The sequence below is a fragment of the Mesocricetus auratus genome, unplaced genomic scaffold (genome assembly GCF_017639785.1).
Source record: "Mesocricetus auratus isolate SY011 unplaced genomic scaffold, BCM_Maur_2.0 Super-Scaffold_100676, whole genome shotgun sequence".
NCBI lineage: Eukaryota > Metazoa > Chordata > Mammalia > Rodentia > Cricetidae > Mesocricetus > Mesocricetus auratus.
In genome coordinates this window covers 108,950,666-108,966,868 of record NW_024429266.1, presented here as the reverse complement: position 1 = coordinate 108,966,868, position 16,203 = coordinate 108,950,666, and the positions used below count along the sequence as shown (strand labels likewise).

The 16,203-nt window shown below is 46.2% G+C and overlaps 1 protein-coding gene and 1 long non-coding RNA gene across 5 annotated transcripts in view; one reads left to right on the top strand and one right to left on the bottom strand.

Annotated features, from left to right (window-relative positions):
- Positions 1–16,203, bottom strand: part of Dpp6 (dipeptidyl peptidase like 6) — an 890,647-nt gene that overhangs the window by 535,005 nt on the left and 339,439 nt on the right. The window lies entirely within an intron of this gene.
- On the top strand, positions 5,277–7,708 carry LOC121137277. The gene is made up of 3 exons (XR_005874533.1): positions 5,277–5,516; positions 6,925–7,082; positions 7,601–7,708. It is a non-coding gene; the product is annotated as an uncharacterized LOC121137277 (long non-coding RNA).

The following is a 16,203-nucleotide window of genomic DNA, read 5'->3' as shown; positions in this document are numbered from 1 at the left end:
CCCAGGCAGAGCAAAGGATCGGGAGGACCAGAGAATGTAACTTTTGAATGAACCCAGGACTGCCCCCTTGGTTACCTCACTGAAAAGGAGCCGCTCCCTAAGAGACTGGATAGCTGTTTTGCTTGATCGTTGAAAGTTTTAGCTTCACTCTCAGCAAACTGACTACAGTGGTTCTCTCCTACCTCACTAGGCTGGGTAGATGACTTAGCCAAAGAACCCAGTGGCCCAGAGATAGGCAAGGATACAGGCCCAGGACACCCTTGCAAGGTGCAAACTGGAGGTCTGGGGATCTCCTCTGAGTCTCTTCAAACTCATCCTGCCTGGTGGGAGGGGGGACCCGTGCCTACAAAGACTTTCAAGGGATGCTGGGACATGGTTCATAGGACATTCCTTGATTATCAAGGTTATGTATTAAGTGTGGAAGATTGGTGTCTCTTGCTGTTATTAAGGCCAAGTCATCTCCCGACCTTGATGACTAGTAGAAGGTCTTCACCACCAGTCTGTCCTGTGTCATTCACCTTTATTGTCAGTCACACGCTGCTGAGCTTCCCAAGGGAAACCTGGTTCCTCAATACCATTTATAAGCAAGAATAAGCCTCTGTGTGATTTATTTGGGAGATGGGTGGTGGGCCCCAAAGAGTCAAAAGAGAAAAACAAAACAAAACAAACAAATACAAGAACAAACAAAAACAACTGCAAGCACTGTATGGTATATCAGCTGTGGAAATGGACAGTGTCTAACTTCAGCTCTTGTCAGCTGTTTCTTGGCGGGAGGGCTGGAAACCTGCCCCTCTACTGTCTAGACTCACAAATAGAAATAGAGCTAAAAAGAGTCTGGGAATCCATGTCATATTTGTCACCACTGGGACCTGTCTTGATCTCTGATCAGACTCCCTGGACAGGCCTTGGCCTGGTTGCTCACATATGCTTTTTTAATGTGATCTTTGTAGAGCGACTTCTTGAGTCTCCCTGTGAGTCCCACAGGCTGAGCTGGACTTTGGACACTAGTTCAGGGAAGCCCTTTGCTCAAGGTGCACCGTGCTCCTGGCTCATCATCCTCCACCACCCCCATTCCTGCACTGGTCTGTGCCACGGCACAGGCCACACTGCATGATGGCAACTATCACAAGTCCTCTTCCAGCTGGACAAGATTTTCAAGACAAGGATTTTTCTTACCTATGTACGACTATATAGCAGTTAACCTTTTCCATAGAGTAAGTCAGTAAATAGAATATTTGTTCCCATTCTGATCATGGAATAGATGTTCAGAAAACACATTTTTTTTCCAATTATCATCCCAGATATACTGCTCTGTTAATTCCATGCTCTTTGCTGTCCGGGCCTTCGTCCTGTGTCATCACCTCTGGGTTTGGGATGAATGGCTCCTGAGTCGCCTGCTCTTGCTGGTAGTGTTTTGACAATGGAGGCAGAACTGGGCATGTTAGCATTCTCATAGCAGACATTTCATGCAAATGGAGCCCTGTTTTGTACATACTGGTCTCATTTGTTTCTCTTTGTTCCCCTCAGAGCTCCTAGAGGCCAGATATCTTTATTTTCCCAGGGACTGCTGCAGTGATATAGGCAACGTATCTGACATTTAAACAGAGGTATAAGAAGTAGAAAAAATATGAGAAATGAAAATGCCAAGGAAATGGCCCAAAAATTGGAAAATTGGTGTCTTCTAGAGCATGCGGCCATAAGAATATGATAAGGCTCATTACAGCTCTCTTCAATTGAAGTTCGCTCCACAGAGAAAAGGTGGTTGCTCAAGGATGGGTGATTTAATACTCGATGTCCACAATTTACAGGGCAATTGTGACACAGGCAAGTTTCCTAGCCTGTATGTTTTGTGTCTACACCTGTCCTGGACACCCCTTGTATCTGGGTGAGATGTGCCAAGCTTACCAAGAAACTCAGAGAGGATTTTCATGTAGTTTGAAAATAAGGACAAGGTTTGCATTGGCAGAAATGGTCTCAGGGTAGGTTGGCCTCATCTCCCAGTGTAGACCTTGAGAGGAATCTTGTGGGAAATCTGGAGTGCCACGGGGACCAGAGACAGTCATGGATACTGACTTGTGGGTGCCGCAGCCCAATCCTTCCTTTAGCTTAGAAGGTGGAAATAGAATGCATTTGGGTTCTGAAAAAAACCTCCCTCAGAGTCTAAAAGAGCCCAAGCACTGGAGAAGTCAGCAAAAGCACACGCCAATGGTTAGATTGTGAAGAGCGGAAATAGGATCTGTCTGTTGTCACAGCTCCTCTCTCAAGCATCGTAGACTGGCCACTAGGCTGCATGCTGCCACACCCATTCCAGTATCTGCTGGATAGACTGTGTTCCAAGAAACAGGATGAGCAGGATATCTCTGAGATCCTAATTCCCCAAGACAACCTACATCAAACAAGAGGTGTCAAAAGGAACATCTTAGGACAACCATATTGCCATATCTCCATAGTGTACAGACATGTGGCAACTGAGAGGACTTGGTTGAACATATATCGTGCCAGGTATGGGCAATAGCTGTGAGACCACTATGGGCCAGAACATACATTTCATGAAAGATTTTTCTAGGCTCAAACTTGATGATATTAATGCAGGGGTGTGTAGAACCTCTGATCGTGATGATTGCAGTCACACAATTTGCACAGTGGCCATTGTCAATGGTCTCTGATCTAATTGTAGACAATTTGATCAATTTAGAATGGATTTCTGCATTTGTGGCTTCAAAGCCACTCACACCCATCAAATCTAGGCTCTTTCTTCCTTCCCCTCCCCAAACACTTCTGCTCAATTCCTTGGGATAGGGCAGAAACTGGAGGTGACTTTCCTAACTTCCTCATGATCTGGGTTTTGCTGTCTTCCACTTGCCAGACAGTAACTGGGGTTTAGATAATGAAATTGTCCTACTATGCTGCAGGGTCCAACACTCCGCACCCTGGTTTCCATGCTGGATGTGTGCTTGGGCATGAAACCCTTCAGCAGGAGTGTGAGGCAGGTTATCACCATTTTGTACTGTCTTGTGTGAACTACCTGGGTAGGAAAAAATAAGATCCATACCCACTTTTTCAGCTTCTAGGCTCTGCTTTAGCCTATCATCCCATGAGAGAATGCTAGGAACCATGGCGGGCTGGTGAAGGAATGGGTTTGCTTGGGGAGATCTTTGATGCTCTTTGGAACACAGTATCTACGGTGATATCTATGGGGTTATGTCTCAGGTGTCAGAGTGGGTTTCTGAAAGCCTGGGAGGACAATAAGTTTAAAGGGTCCACACATGTTCTTCCCTGGCAGGGGCAAATGGACAATCTCAAGGACCGATCTTTTACAGGACCCATTTCCCATCAATCCATTTCTTCCAACCAATCTCTGCTTCTCTCTATCATTTGGCTAATCAGTTGGAGTTGGGATGATCACCAGAAACATCATCAGTTAGTGCTCCCCCATCCAGTGTATGTGTGTGTGTGTGTGTGTGTGTGTGTGTGTGTGTGTGTGTGTATTTTCAACCAAGGCAGAGAGATCAAAGTCTGAACCAGGAGGACTGTTCCAGACAGCACCCTATAGCCCATATTTAGAACTCCCCTCCCAGAAGTCCTGTTGCTTTAGTGAAGTGCCCACTGGGATCTGATGGACATCTGCTAGTGTTCTCTCTTGCTGACTAGGTGTCAATGCCATTTGACTGTCTCATTCTTCCTCTGGCAATGTAAGCTTGAGTAATACCATCCTAAGATTTCTATTCTAGACACAAAGGCAGTCATTATTGTGGCAATGATGTCTGCTCCACTCTTAGAATCCTGACCAAGCCATGTGCTGGAGCAGTCAGGAAGCTCAAGGACCTCTCTGAACTCAATGGAGAGGAAGATGATTGCAATCCATGGTGGTTTGTGATGAGGCTTCTCCATGACTAAGAGATTGCTTTATGATGCGTGGAAAGATAGCACCTCTTAGCTCACTGTGTCCTTCCCTGTCCACTCTGAAGACGGCCTTTCTCCCCCAACTTCAGCTTGCTCCCAAATGTCTGGGAATTTCAACATTTTCAGTGCTGGGGACAAAACCAAGGACCCGGAGCATGCAGATATGATGCTCTCCACGGAGGTACATGTCCCTGAAGGTATTTAATCTTCTTCCAGAAATCTCTATTCACCTGTGAAACTCAGAGGATAAGAGAATATAAAGAAAGTCACAGGGAGACATAGGCACAAGATGGAGGTTTCCAAATCAAAATGGCCTCAGCATGGACATCTTGGACAACCTTTTGTAAAACAGCAACAAGATGAAGCAAGAAGGAGAGGCTGTGGCCTAGGGGGTGTTGACAGCAATTTCTGTCAGATTCATGCAAACTGAAGTTACCTAAGAAGGAAGTCTTAATGACAGATTGTCTAGATCAGTTGGGCCTGCGTGCAAATCTGTGGGGGTTACCTTGACTGCATTCATTGGGGTGGAAAGGCCTATCCACTGCAGGTGCCGCCATTCCCTGGGTTACCTTGACTGCATTCATTGGGGTGGAAAGGCCTATCCACTGCAGGTGCCACCATTCCCTGGGATGGGGCCGCACAGTGTACAAAGCAGAGGAAGTGAGCTGAGGCCTGAGTAAGCATGGATGTATTCGCTCCCTGTCCTTGTTTGTGGATGTGACAGGCTGCTTCAATTTCCCCATAACGATGAGCTGTAACCAAGTAAACCCTCCCTCACCTGAACAATTTTTGTCACATGTTTTGTCACAGCTAAGTGGAAAGAAAATTAAGACAGAAACAGAGGACCCAGTGGGTGCTCTGACTTGTCAAACACCTCTCACGAACGGGGCAACTTTTGCATGAAGGAGAATGCCTGCCTCTGAAGCCTAACCATTCTCTCAGGGGGAACAGCATACATCTCTTGCCTCAGGACCTCCAAGACGCCCCACCCCCCACCCCTGAGTCCTGCCTGGAACAAACTGTAGTGTGTTTCAATTACTTTCCAGCCATCCCAGGAAATCTGACAGTCTTCACTTCCTGCCAGGTACTTCCTTAAATGCCTTTGTCAGAAATGATTGCTGTAAAAATGCTCTTCCTTGACCCAAATTAATTTTATTAGACTCTGTTAGGTTGCCGTGTCCTCTGTCTTGAGCAGTAAATACCCCAAATACCCTGATGCTATGCGTGATTGGTCTCTCTGATATTTTACAGTCTGCCGGGTTCAGATGAATTATTTAGGTAAGGAAGGAATCTTTAAACTCTGCATTTTTAATACATTCTAAATTCTGAGCTAGAGGTAGTGTGTAGGAGGGAGACAATGGCATGCTGGTGAGACAGAAATCCAGAGACTGCCCCATTTCTTCACTTCAGCTCCAGGATTTGACTTCTTAATGGTTAAAACTGAAAACGCATTCCCCTGACCGTGCATCCCCTCAAACTGTGATCGGTTCACAATAGGCTCCTAAGGCACAATCGGCAATTAAACCGTGCACTTAACCTTTGCACAGAGCACTCCATTTTCTTTTGTTGGGGAAATGAAGCTTTTGAGACGTCTGATCAATTCTGCAAATTAGGTAAGTACATAGCAGTTGCTTAATATTAATTACGCTGGACAGAGCTGGGTATGACGAGCAGTGATGAACGGCACCAGGTGCTTTCCGGGTGGGCTGAATCAGCCCTGCTCTCTGGATGCCGCAAGCTACTCCATAGCTTGGATTATGTGGGCTCTTCACATCCTGCAGGGAATTCCTATACAAGCAAGGAAGGCAGCCATCTTGAGCAGAGGTTAGCTTTATACCTGGCCAAGGAGAAACTTCATTTTCTCTAGACAACTCCCACCTAAGATTAATGTCTGAAGCTTTCGTTTCTGCATTCCTGCATACGCCATGAAGATTCCTGTGGGGAAGTCTGTGATAGTTATGACGGGGCCAGAAGAACCAGCGAGTCTTTTCTAACCACAGCACTGCTAGAAATCGAGGCATGCCGGCAAACGTTTATGAGGCTTATGCTTTTGCTGTTGTTTCTAAAACGAATGAGGAAACACCAACCAATGTCTCCTTGCTGGGTCACACCACAGGAATAGGAAATAAAGATGACTTGTACATGTAGAAAACTAGAAGAAACTGTTCTTGGAAACAGATGGTACGACATTAAAAGATAAATTTTTTTCCTACAAATTCTTATACAAAGCAGATTATCGGAGTTACATTTCTTCAATGTTAATATAAGAGTATGTGTCTGAAGGTCTATTCTGGGTCTAATTTTATAGAAATTAATAGAAATTCATTTAAAAATCAATACATGGGGCTGGGGAGATGGCTTTGTGGTTAGGACACCCTGCCTGCCACAGGATCAGTGCTCGGTTCCCAGCCCTGGCATTGCTCAGCTAAAACAGATGCTTGTCAATTACAGCTCCAGGTCAACCATTGATCTCTATGGCCTCTAAAGGGTGCATGCTTGCATGGGCACACACATACACATAAATGTAAATCTAAAAATTAAAAATAACATTCATGTTTATACTTGAGTGACAACTCTCCAGCTGTAACCTCAAATGAGCTTGTGTAGGGGTGTTCTGCTCTTTGGAAAATAAAAGTAACAATACAGCCTTAAAAAGTTCTGCTCTCTCAGGTGACTGTCGATGAGCTCTGAGTAGCTGAGCCCTGAAGGCTGGATATTCAATGTTTTCCCCTTTTTTCTGTTTCATGTAAAATGACAAGTACATTCAATGAAATCTACAGGTAACATTACAGATTCCAAATACTTCAGCCTTTACTGCCTGGAAACAAAGAATATACCAGTTGTGAATCTAAGATGTCAGAAAATGCACATGGCTCCATCTTTGCGGTCTTCCTGTGGTCCTGAGAGCTGGACTTTAAATAGCCCGTCTGTCTGTGGGAAGTTTTACACCCATGTTCCATGGGTGTGCTCCTGGGCTTTGCCAATGGCTGCTTCACAGCTGTCTTGGTATTTCTCTTACAGCTTTTCAAAACCTGAGCACACAGTTTCTGCTGTGGATCTGCTACATCGCGTCCAGGAGCTGGTCTTGGGGACAGGAACACATTTCTGCACTTTGGTTTTCCTCCATGGCGTGTCAAGCTTTGGTTGTAGTATCCAAGAATTATCTGAGAGGAGTCTGGGTACTTGATCTTTGGAGTATTATCAAGTAAATGACTAAGTGGTGGGAGGCAATGTAAAGGGACGTTTCAGTAACACACTTGCCACACAAGCATCAAGATCTGAGTTCAGATTCTCGGTACCCACATTAAAAGCAAAGATGGTGTGGCAGCACGCACCTAGAATCTCAGTTCTAGGGCAAGGCAGAGACAGGAGGAGCCCTGTTGTTCTTAACAGCAAGTCTCAATGAATTATTGAGATCTTGTGTCCAAAAAATGAGGCAGAGAGTGATAGACAAAGGCCTCTACATGAACATGCACTCATGCCTGCAAATTCAAGTCTTTACACTACTATCATACACACGCACATACAACGACTGACATGAAGCTCAGATAGCATAGGGGCACCCATGTTAAAGTGAGCACTTAATTTCATTTGGTCCATTTATTTGACTTGTGAGGAACCCACTTCTTCAGCCTCCCCCCAGAATTCTTCTGCCACTCCCAAGTACAGCCTCTAGTCACATATTTTATTTTCCTAGGGCATTTCATCAAATTCCTGAGATGCTGATGAGAAGACATTGGCGTGCAAATGGCTAACCGTGCAGGACGCCATATTGTTCGGCTGGACAGGTTAGACCATGAGGTGACGGGTGGAGTCAGAGACAGGACTCTCTAGAGAAGCCATGAACTCAGACAAACCAGTCTATATACATCATGACAAACAATGTATAAGCTTCTAAGATTCTGGCCAGCGAGGTGCCACCCTCTTCCTGTTCTTGCCTTCTCTAGCACACAGCTCCCCTATACCACTTTACATCCCAAGGGCAAGTAAAAGCTGAGGGACCAAGGGAGCTGGCTTTTATGTAGGGAAGAACATGAGAGGGCAGATGGGTATAGACGTGCTGGTGGAAAGGGGTTAGGGTCAGAGAAGCCAGCTGTTTGAGTTCCCGTAGGCAGAGTCTACCTGGAGAATGAAGACGAGCATTTGAGAAGAGATGGGATGTCCAGCTGTGGGCAAACTAGGAATCTATCAGAGAAAAGCCAGAAACATGATAGGTCTCAGACTCAAATATACATAAACAAACAGGGCACACTGAAGCCTGAAAGGGTTGTGTCACCCTTGTGCTGAGCTGGCCTGGAGCAGGAGTAGAGGACCCCACGAGTAGATGCCATCTTTCCCATTGGCCAGAAAGGATGGGTGACAAAGAGTCTTTTTGGAGATGACTGGAAAAAAGATATCATGTAGGGCAGTGGTGGCGCATTCCTTTAATCCCAGCACTCAGGAGGTAGAGGCAGGCAGATCTCTGTGAGTCTGAGGACAGTCTGGTCTACAAGAGCAAACTCCAGGACAACCAGAGCTGTTACCTGTCTTAAAAAACAAAACAAAACAGAAAGAAGAAACAGCAAAAAAAAAAAAATCTTGAAACTGAGAAGTGATACACGTTTACACATTTACATAGTTGATCTCATGACAGATGATGCCCTGGGTTTGGAACTGGAAGCCAACTCCCTCTCCAGTTTTGTCTGTGCCTGCATGAGTCTGTCTGTGAATTACACTTAAACCCACAGTGCACGGTAGGTCTCATCTTTTAAACGAGGGAGGTGTACGTGTGGTTCAGAAACCTGGGTTTCTTGACTTGAGGTCACTAGCTCAGGGTCTTTCCAAGAGTGAGCATAAAAAGGCCATTGCCAAGGAAGGCCCTGAGAGAAGAATACAGATCTCCCAAAGGCTGTCCGCTGTGTGCTCCCACTTGTATAACTATGAGACCAGATTCGTCATTGCCATCAGTGGAGGGGGAGGCAACATGAATTTTGGTGGGGATGGATAAGGCTGAACTCTAGTTGTGCAAAGCTACCTTTGGGGGAGCCTGATCTCTCTGTGTTAAATATTACACATGTCTATAAGTTCACAGTTAGCTCAATATACAAAGCTGAATTTAAAATTTTTAAGTGGGTGGGGGGAAGGGATTCGGATTGTTTTTAAAATGGAAGTGTAAACACAGGGAGGTCTCCCGAGCTTCTGCCTCCTATAAGATATTATCACTGCTCCTAGTTACCTACTACATCTAGATGGTTAGACCCTACAGGTGAAGACACCTGGGTTACATGACAGAAAAATCAAGCTGGAACTGGCCTTGAAGCTTCCTCCCTGCTTGCTAGCTTTCATGGTGCTGGAAAGTGTTTCACAGGCTGCTGGAGACAAGTGTAGTCAACAGCAATGGACTGTATGTGTGACATATAGCCTGGCCAGGCGAGATGAGCCCATAAGGCAACACTGGCAAGTCTGCCATGGGTCTAACTAACTGCTTTCGGGTTGGATTTGATGCCCACTCCCCAGGAAGGCATTCAAGGATAGTACTGTAAACCTGGTCAAAAGCCTGTGGCTGGGGAGGTCACAGGCTCTAGCTGGGAAACTACGGCTGTTGTTTTGCTAAATGGACATGATGTGATTCTAGAACTGCCCTCTAAATATGTTAATCCTCATAGACTTGACTGCTGTCAGCTTCTGTCAGAGAAGCCTCTCTTGCAGGGGGTGGAGGTTACTGTACACCATAGTGAGTCAAGATGCCGAGAAATGAAACATGGAGTGCTTAACCCTAAGTGAGATGCCTGTGTCTCTCCTGCCAAAGCTAATGGAACACCACAGGGAATGGAGCAGGGAGAACGTCAGAGCCTGAGGAAGGATGGAGAGATGAGGAACTGTCTTCTAGGCACAACATGGCCACTGCACTCTTTGCAGCTGTGAAACCTGCATAAGGTGGGGCCTGTCAACATTCTGCCACAGCTCAAGAAAGGGGGTCCCAAGGCCCTGCTCCTTCCTGAAGATTCATATTCAGTTGGTGGTTATCGTTTTCTTCAGTGGTGTAGCCATTGATAAGGTGCCCGTGATCCTGTGAACAGCCCCTCACCCGTGCTCCTGTGAACAGCCCTGATGGAAAGAGAAATCATTGAGCCCACATATGAAGGAGGCATGAAAGTAGATCAGGGCCTAGTTAAGGGGAGGGAGAAACAAGGGAAATGAGGGATGACTGACCGAAATATAGCATACGGCATATAAAAGTATAAAACAAAAATAAAAGATGTAAACATGTCTGAGAGGGTTAACTGAGGGTCAGGGGTTGCATGACCGTGGTCTTGAGCAAAGATGTTGATAAAACTGTACAGACTGAGGTGACCACCGAACAAAGACATACACAGTGGCCCATGCTGTATTCTCAGTGGGCCTGAAATAGGGGCTCTCACTGCATCTGAGTAGATCAGAGGATGAAGGTGTACACTGTTTGTTCTGTGTAGACCTGGTCTACATACACCTCTAAGACTGCTGGAGTAGGCTGGCCACCTGAACTGCCTCTGTTCCTGTCTAAGCACACCGTCCCCTGTAGAATAAATAACAGCACAAAAGAAGCCAGCTGCCCATCCATCCCCATGGTGACTTGCTGCATGGGAATTTCACCTGTTCCTGGAGAGCTGCACTGGCATGTCCCTGTGCAACCTTCCAAGGAGCCTCTTTGGGGTTTCCTGTTGCTGATGCATGGAAGGGTGGGCTAAAGATGGTAGGTAAGTCACTCCTGATATTAGAGGCCCATAGTTACCTGGTTTGGTGGTTTATACCTACCTGCAAATGTAACCATCGGGGAGTCAGAAGAATGCTACAAGTCTGCAGCCAGAGCAGTTTACCCAGTGAGTTCTAAGATATCCTATGCTATGCTATACAAGTTCCTGTGAACCACTGAATCCTCCTCTGGATCACTTTGGCCCATGTGGATGGATGCCTTCCATGTTAGATGATGGACAGTGAGCCCAGCCCCGAGTGACCGCTCAAAGCTGAGGAGAGAAGGAATGTACATCCCCACTTTCCCACCCCATACTCCCTCAGCAGGAAGCAGCTTGGTGCGTGTCTAATGCCTGTTTGGACTACTCAAGGTAACCTACAGTCAAACTTCTGGAGCTTTCTCGGCCACAAGGTGCTTCCACAGAGTGGGGCTCATTCATCAGCCCCAAGCATCGCTTCCCTCACTGCAGGGTCCTGATGAGGATCGGGTGGGCCAGAGCGCATAAGAGAAGGTAAAGCTATGTGGCTGAACAGAAAAAAGATCAGCAAAGGAAATGAGTATCTTCCCAGGGCTCCTTTCCTGGGACACAGAGAAGAGACTGGTGCCATGCACTGCTGGTGGCATTTGACTGCACACTCAGAAGACGTCATGACAAGCTCACATGACAAGTGTCCTGAACCAGGCCCACACACTCTGATGGCTTCTGCAAAGAGTCCAGGGGCTCAAGACAGACCTGTGGTGATGAGGCCATGACCTCTGATTTTGTTCAACATGACTGTCCCTCTGCTGATGGTGAGAAGACATGCAAAGTCAGACCAAGGAAACTGTTGCTCCCGACACAGGAATCTGAGCTGAAGACAGCAACCGTCATCTCCCCATGACACAGTCTGATGCTATTTGTGTAACCTCATCATCAACACAAATAACTGTGCTCAAATGCTGGGAAATTAGCATTCAGGTAAGCACTCACTTGATGAATGTAGTTCATTCCCATACTTAATGTTCTAAAAAAAAGTGAGTGAATACAGTGACTGTTCACTCACATTGCCAAGTGAGGTAATTTTGGTAATGGTAATCAATGTCACCTACCCCTAGGCACTTGGAAAACCAGAACTTGAACCCACATGTTTCTGACCTTTCTGACATTCCCATTGACAAGTATTCCATCCACTGCTGAAGTCCAGCCCTGGCCTGTGTCCACAGCAGGAGAAAGCCAAGTTGCTGGTGTGCCTGTGTGCCAGCACCTGCCTCTGCGTGTTAGCCGTTAGTTGACATTTGGGAACAAATGAAAGCCCTGGCAGTATGTAAATGTTGCAGTACAAATTATAGTACACAGGACTGGGATGAAGTAAGTTAATTTTATTAGTAAGTTAATTTTACTGAAGAGAAAATCACTTACATGAGAAACTGATATCCCAGGGTCAGTGCTCTGAGCATGGAGTATCAGCTCTCTCTGGGACACAACCGGAACCCCAAGAGCACATGGCCAGCCTCTCCTCGGGTCTATATCCCACCCCATGTACATACCTGTGACCATGCCCATTGTGGTCAATGCCACAGGTGCCTAGTAAGATCCCTCCCTACAAACCCCTTTTAGTTTAAAGAAAAGGTATACACTTTATACAAAACGATATACAAAGATGGCAAAATTCAAGTATGCACTAGGAAAAGGAGAAGTATGAACACACTCCCTCAAGATCTAAAGCCAGTAAACAACAAGAGCAAATGGCAAGTCCTAGGGTGAAGACATAACAGAGATTACTATAGAGCTGTCCTAAGCTGGAAAGTTTAGTCTTGTACCTATGTAGGGAGAGAGAACAATAATTGTGACAGTCTAATCTTCAGCCTCATCAAAGACCTGAGAAGGATAGGGTAGGGAGGAAGTGTAAGTGAACGACTTCCAAAGGTGCAGCAAAGACAGAAACAGCAGGCTGCCTGGACAGTCACCCAATATCTCACAGCAGCATAAGGGCAACCAGCTTTGGGTAAGGTCTAGAGTATCAGACTGACCAACACAGAAGCAGTGAGGTAGGAAGGCTGTCTTACCCTGACTTGGCAAGGTTCAGCAGTCTTCTAAATTATCTCCTGCAAGCATAGTAGGACAGCATGTCCAAAGTTAGCAGTGGGGGCATTTGTTTGCCAAGAGGTCATTAGATGAGGAGAGACTGACTCCAGAAGGAGTGACATTGGTGCCCAACGTTTTTTCTGGAAGCTTGGTGCTGTCAGGAGCAAATGTGTCTCATGTCAACAGAGTACTAGTATTAAACATTTAAATGCCATTTTCTGAAGGTCTAGGAAGTGTTTGAAGATCAAAATCTATGTCTGACTCGTCTCATAGATATAAGAATGTGAGTGAAAATATCTGTCATTCTCGGGAACCTTGTTGTACAGTGGCTTAAGCTTCCCAAAATAATCTAGCAAGGACCAAGATTACAGCAATAGTAGTACAGCTCTGTATAAAGGTGGGGACAGAAAAAGAAAATTAGCTCTATTGGCTGTTCTAAGGAATCTCAGCTTGCTAAAGGACAACAGGGGACATACGCTGAAAACCATGTCCCAGGGGCTGGGCAGATGGCTCAGTCCTTAAGAATGTGTACTTTTCTTGCAGAAGACCTGAGTTTGATACTAGCATCCAGTTTGGGGCCCCTCACCCTCCTATAACTCCAGATTTAGGGGATCTTATGCCTTGTTCTAGGCTCTATGGGCACTGTTCTCTGTGTACATACTCAAGGAAACATAAACATATAAACTCACACATAATCAACTACATGTATACATAACCATAATATATATATATTAAAAGTAAGATTAACCTTTTTAAAAAAAGAATATTTTCTGGCTCCTAGCAAGGATGGTATGAATGTAGAAGAAGGGTCCATGGAACCAAGGAACTAAGGAACCAAGGAACCAAGGAACCAAGGAACCAAGGAACCAACGACTGGCCCCGCCTAGATGAGGGTAGCATGAAGCTTAGTTGGGACTCTGCAAACCTGTGAGGGATTCTCTAGCTAAGTGACTCTTTCAGCATGTCTGTGAGGTCTAACTAGCTTAGGCAAATTGAAGTAGAAAGACTCCTTTGAATGGGTGGCACCATTTCATGACCTAGGCACATGGACTAAATAAATAGGCACACGTCAGGTGAGTTCATTTCTCTCTGCTTTCTGAGAGTGGATGCTCTGTCACCAGCCACCTCAAGCGCCTGCTGCCACTGCTATTCCACTGTGAGGGACTGCACCCTCAAACTGGGAACCAGCATGGACTTTCCTTTCTTGCACTGCCATGTCAGGCATTCATCAGAGCAAAGAGACAAGACAAGTAACCGACCCCAACTGGCTGGAAAACTTCACTTTAGGAAGCAAGTCTCCACCATAACCCAGAATTCCCATTTATCTTTTTACTTAGAGTATGAAGCCTGTTGGACTGCCAGAGATGCTGGACCTATAACTAGGCTTTGTTAGTCTAGAAAGGATGTCACTAGCTGGGGGAGGGAAAGTCAACGGCTATTGTTTCAAATGGAATCTGGTTCTGTGGTTATCCATGGCTAGGACCCTTAGCAGGAGGGTGGGAAGTTCTCTCTCCTTACAACAGTGTCCTGTCCACATAGTCACCTGCCCAAAGCAGTAAACATTTGGCAGCTTAGCATCTTCTGTGTACTAAGATAAAGTCAGAATGGAGAAATTTCCTGGCATACTGATGGACCAGGTGAGGGACAAACGCCAGAGAATTTGTGACGACCCCAATGATGGCCACTGGAAACTGAGGCTTGCTTCTAGGGCTGGAGTACCAGAGAAAGCCAAGGAAGGGGGCTTTGGACTCTAAAAGGCATGGACATAACATAAATGGCCAAGTCATTAGCCCATCCCCTCAGGCTGGTATCCACCCAGCTCTCATGCTGAGGTGGAGACTGAAAGCCTCGTTCCATAAATCAGAGGAGGGAGAGCACGGGGATCCTTTGGAAACACATGCAACCACACTTGTGTGACTGGGGCTCCTCTGCAAGAGCAGTTTGCACTCACAGCACCAAGCCAACCCTCTAACCCCACTTGCTATTAGCTTTCATAGGATAGGACATCAGTTCCCAGTTAAGCTCACAACTGCCTAGAACTTCAACTCTGGGGGTTCTGGTGCCCTCTTCTGGCCTCTGTGGGTACCTGCACTCACATGTACACACACACACACACACACACACACACACACACACACCACAAGCACACACACCACAAACATGTAGATAAATAATAAAATATATCTTTAAAAACATTAGAAGTAAAAATGACAAAAAAGAAATCAACTGTGCCTGTGAAGAAAATAGCTTTGCCAGCCCCTTTGCTGTGGGGCTTGTACGCCAGGATGCTTGTGCGCCGAAGCATCTACAGGTGTCTGATTCATTAGTCCCCCAGAGTGAGAACCAATTCCAGGCAATGCTCAACATAGATTTGCTTTCTTCCCAAGGTGCCAGCGATGTCATCAGTGGATGTGAGTCCTGACAGCTTCTTGAAGGGAAGGGCTCCATTGCAGGGCCTACTGTTCTGGTGGGATAAATTCTCAGATCTTCCCAGGAGGTGGGAAATTCTGGTACTTTCCCTGTTCTGTACTAATGGTGAGTCCTCTGGGTGAATATCATTAGGGTCAACCAGGTCAGGATATGAACTGCCAAGCAATGACATCCTAAATTAACTGGTGGTGACATAATCTATATTAATTGAACAGTATTGATTCTTATTCAGAACAAATGGTCGTCTTGGTATGAGGATATCGATGTGTCAAAGGGCTTCATTATAGATGAAGCTGACTGAACTGGGTCAGTGGATACCACCCACAACTCTCCTTCCCTGTGATCTCCAACAGCCAACAGTGGAGCATGGATGGCTTTGGGGGAATGTTTTATCTTACCCGTTCCTGGAAAATTCATTGCTTACACCAGCGTGCATCAGGAATGTCCCTGACGAGCAGGTATTCCAGAAAAAGGCCACTCCCGAGCTCAGACAGAAAGCCAGATGCTGCTATTCAATGTTTCTGCAGCCCTGCTTGGTGTTGCAGATACCACAATGCACTGGGCTCTGCCCTAGTTACAGAAATGTAGGTGACCTAACTATACACCAAGTTCAAGAACAAGGCACAGCTGGTTACAGGTCAGCTCCATGACGAGGCCAACGCTGAGAGAGGAGGGCAGCATGGAGGGGGTGGAACCCCGCAGGACCTCAGCCGTCTTCTGTGGCTCTAACAGAAAACTGGACACTGGTAAGTCAGAAAGGAAAGAGGTTCGTGGTTCAGGAGCTCACGGCGCCAGTACTGGCTTGGCTTCTGGTACAGGCATCATGGCGGGACGTGGAAGAAAGGCAGAAGAGGAGACAGATCTTGGAGCACCATCGCAATGGAAGCTTCCCTGTGAACCTGTCTGATTTAGCATTACACGGGAGAGAGTATCTGTAAGTCACAGGTGGCTCTGTATGACCCAGTGTTTCCAGAGAGGAAGAATGGGAGGAAGTTTTGGTCTGAATGTAGGCATGCCCTCCCTGCAGGTGGGAGCCCCATGGAGAAAAGAGAGAAGGAGGAAACAGCCTTGAGTTCAGGCATTTCCCTGTGTT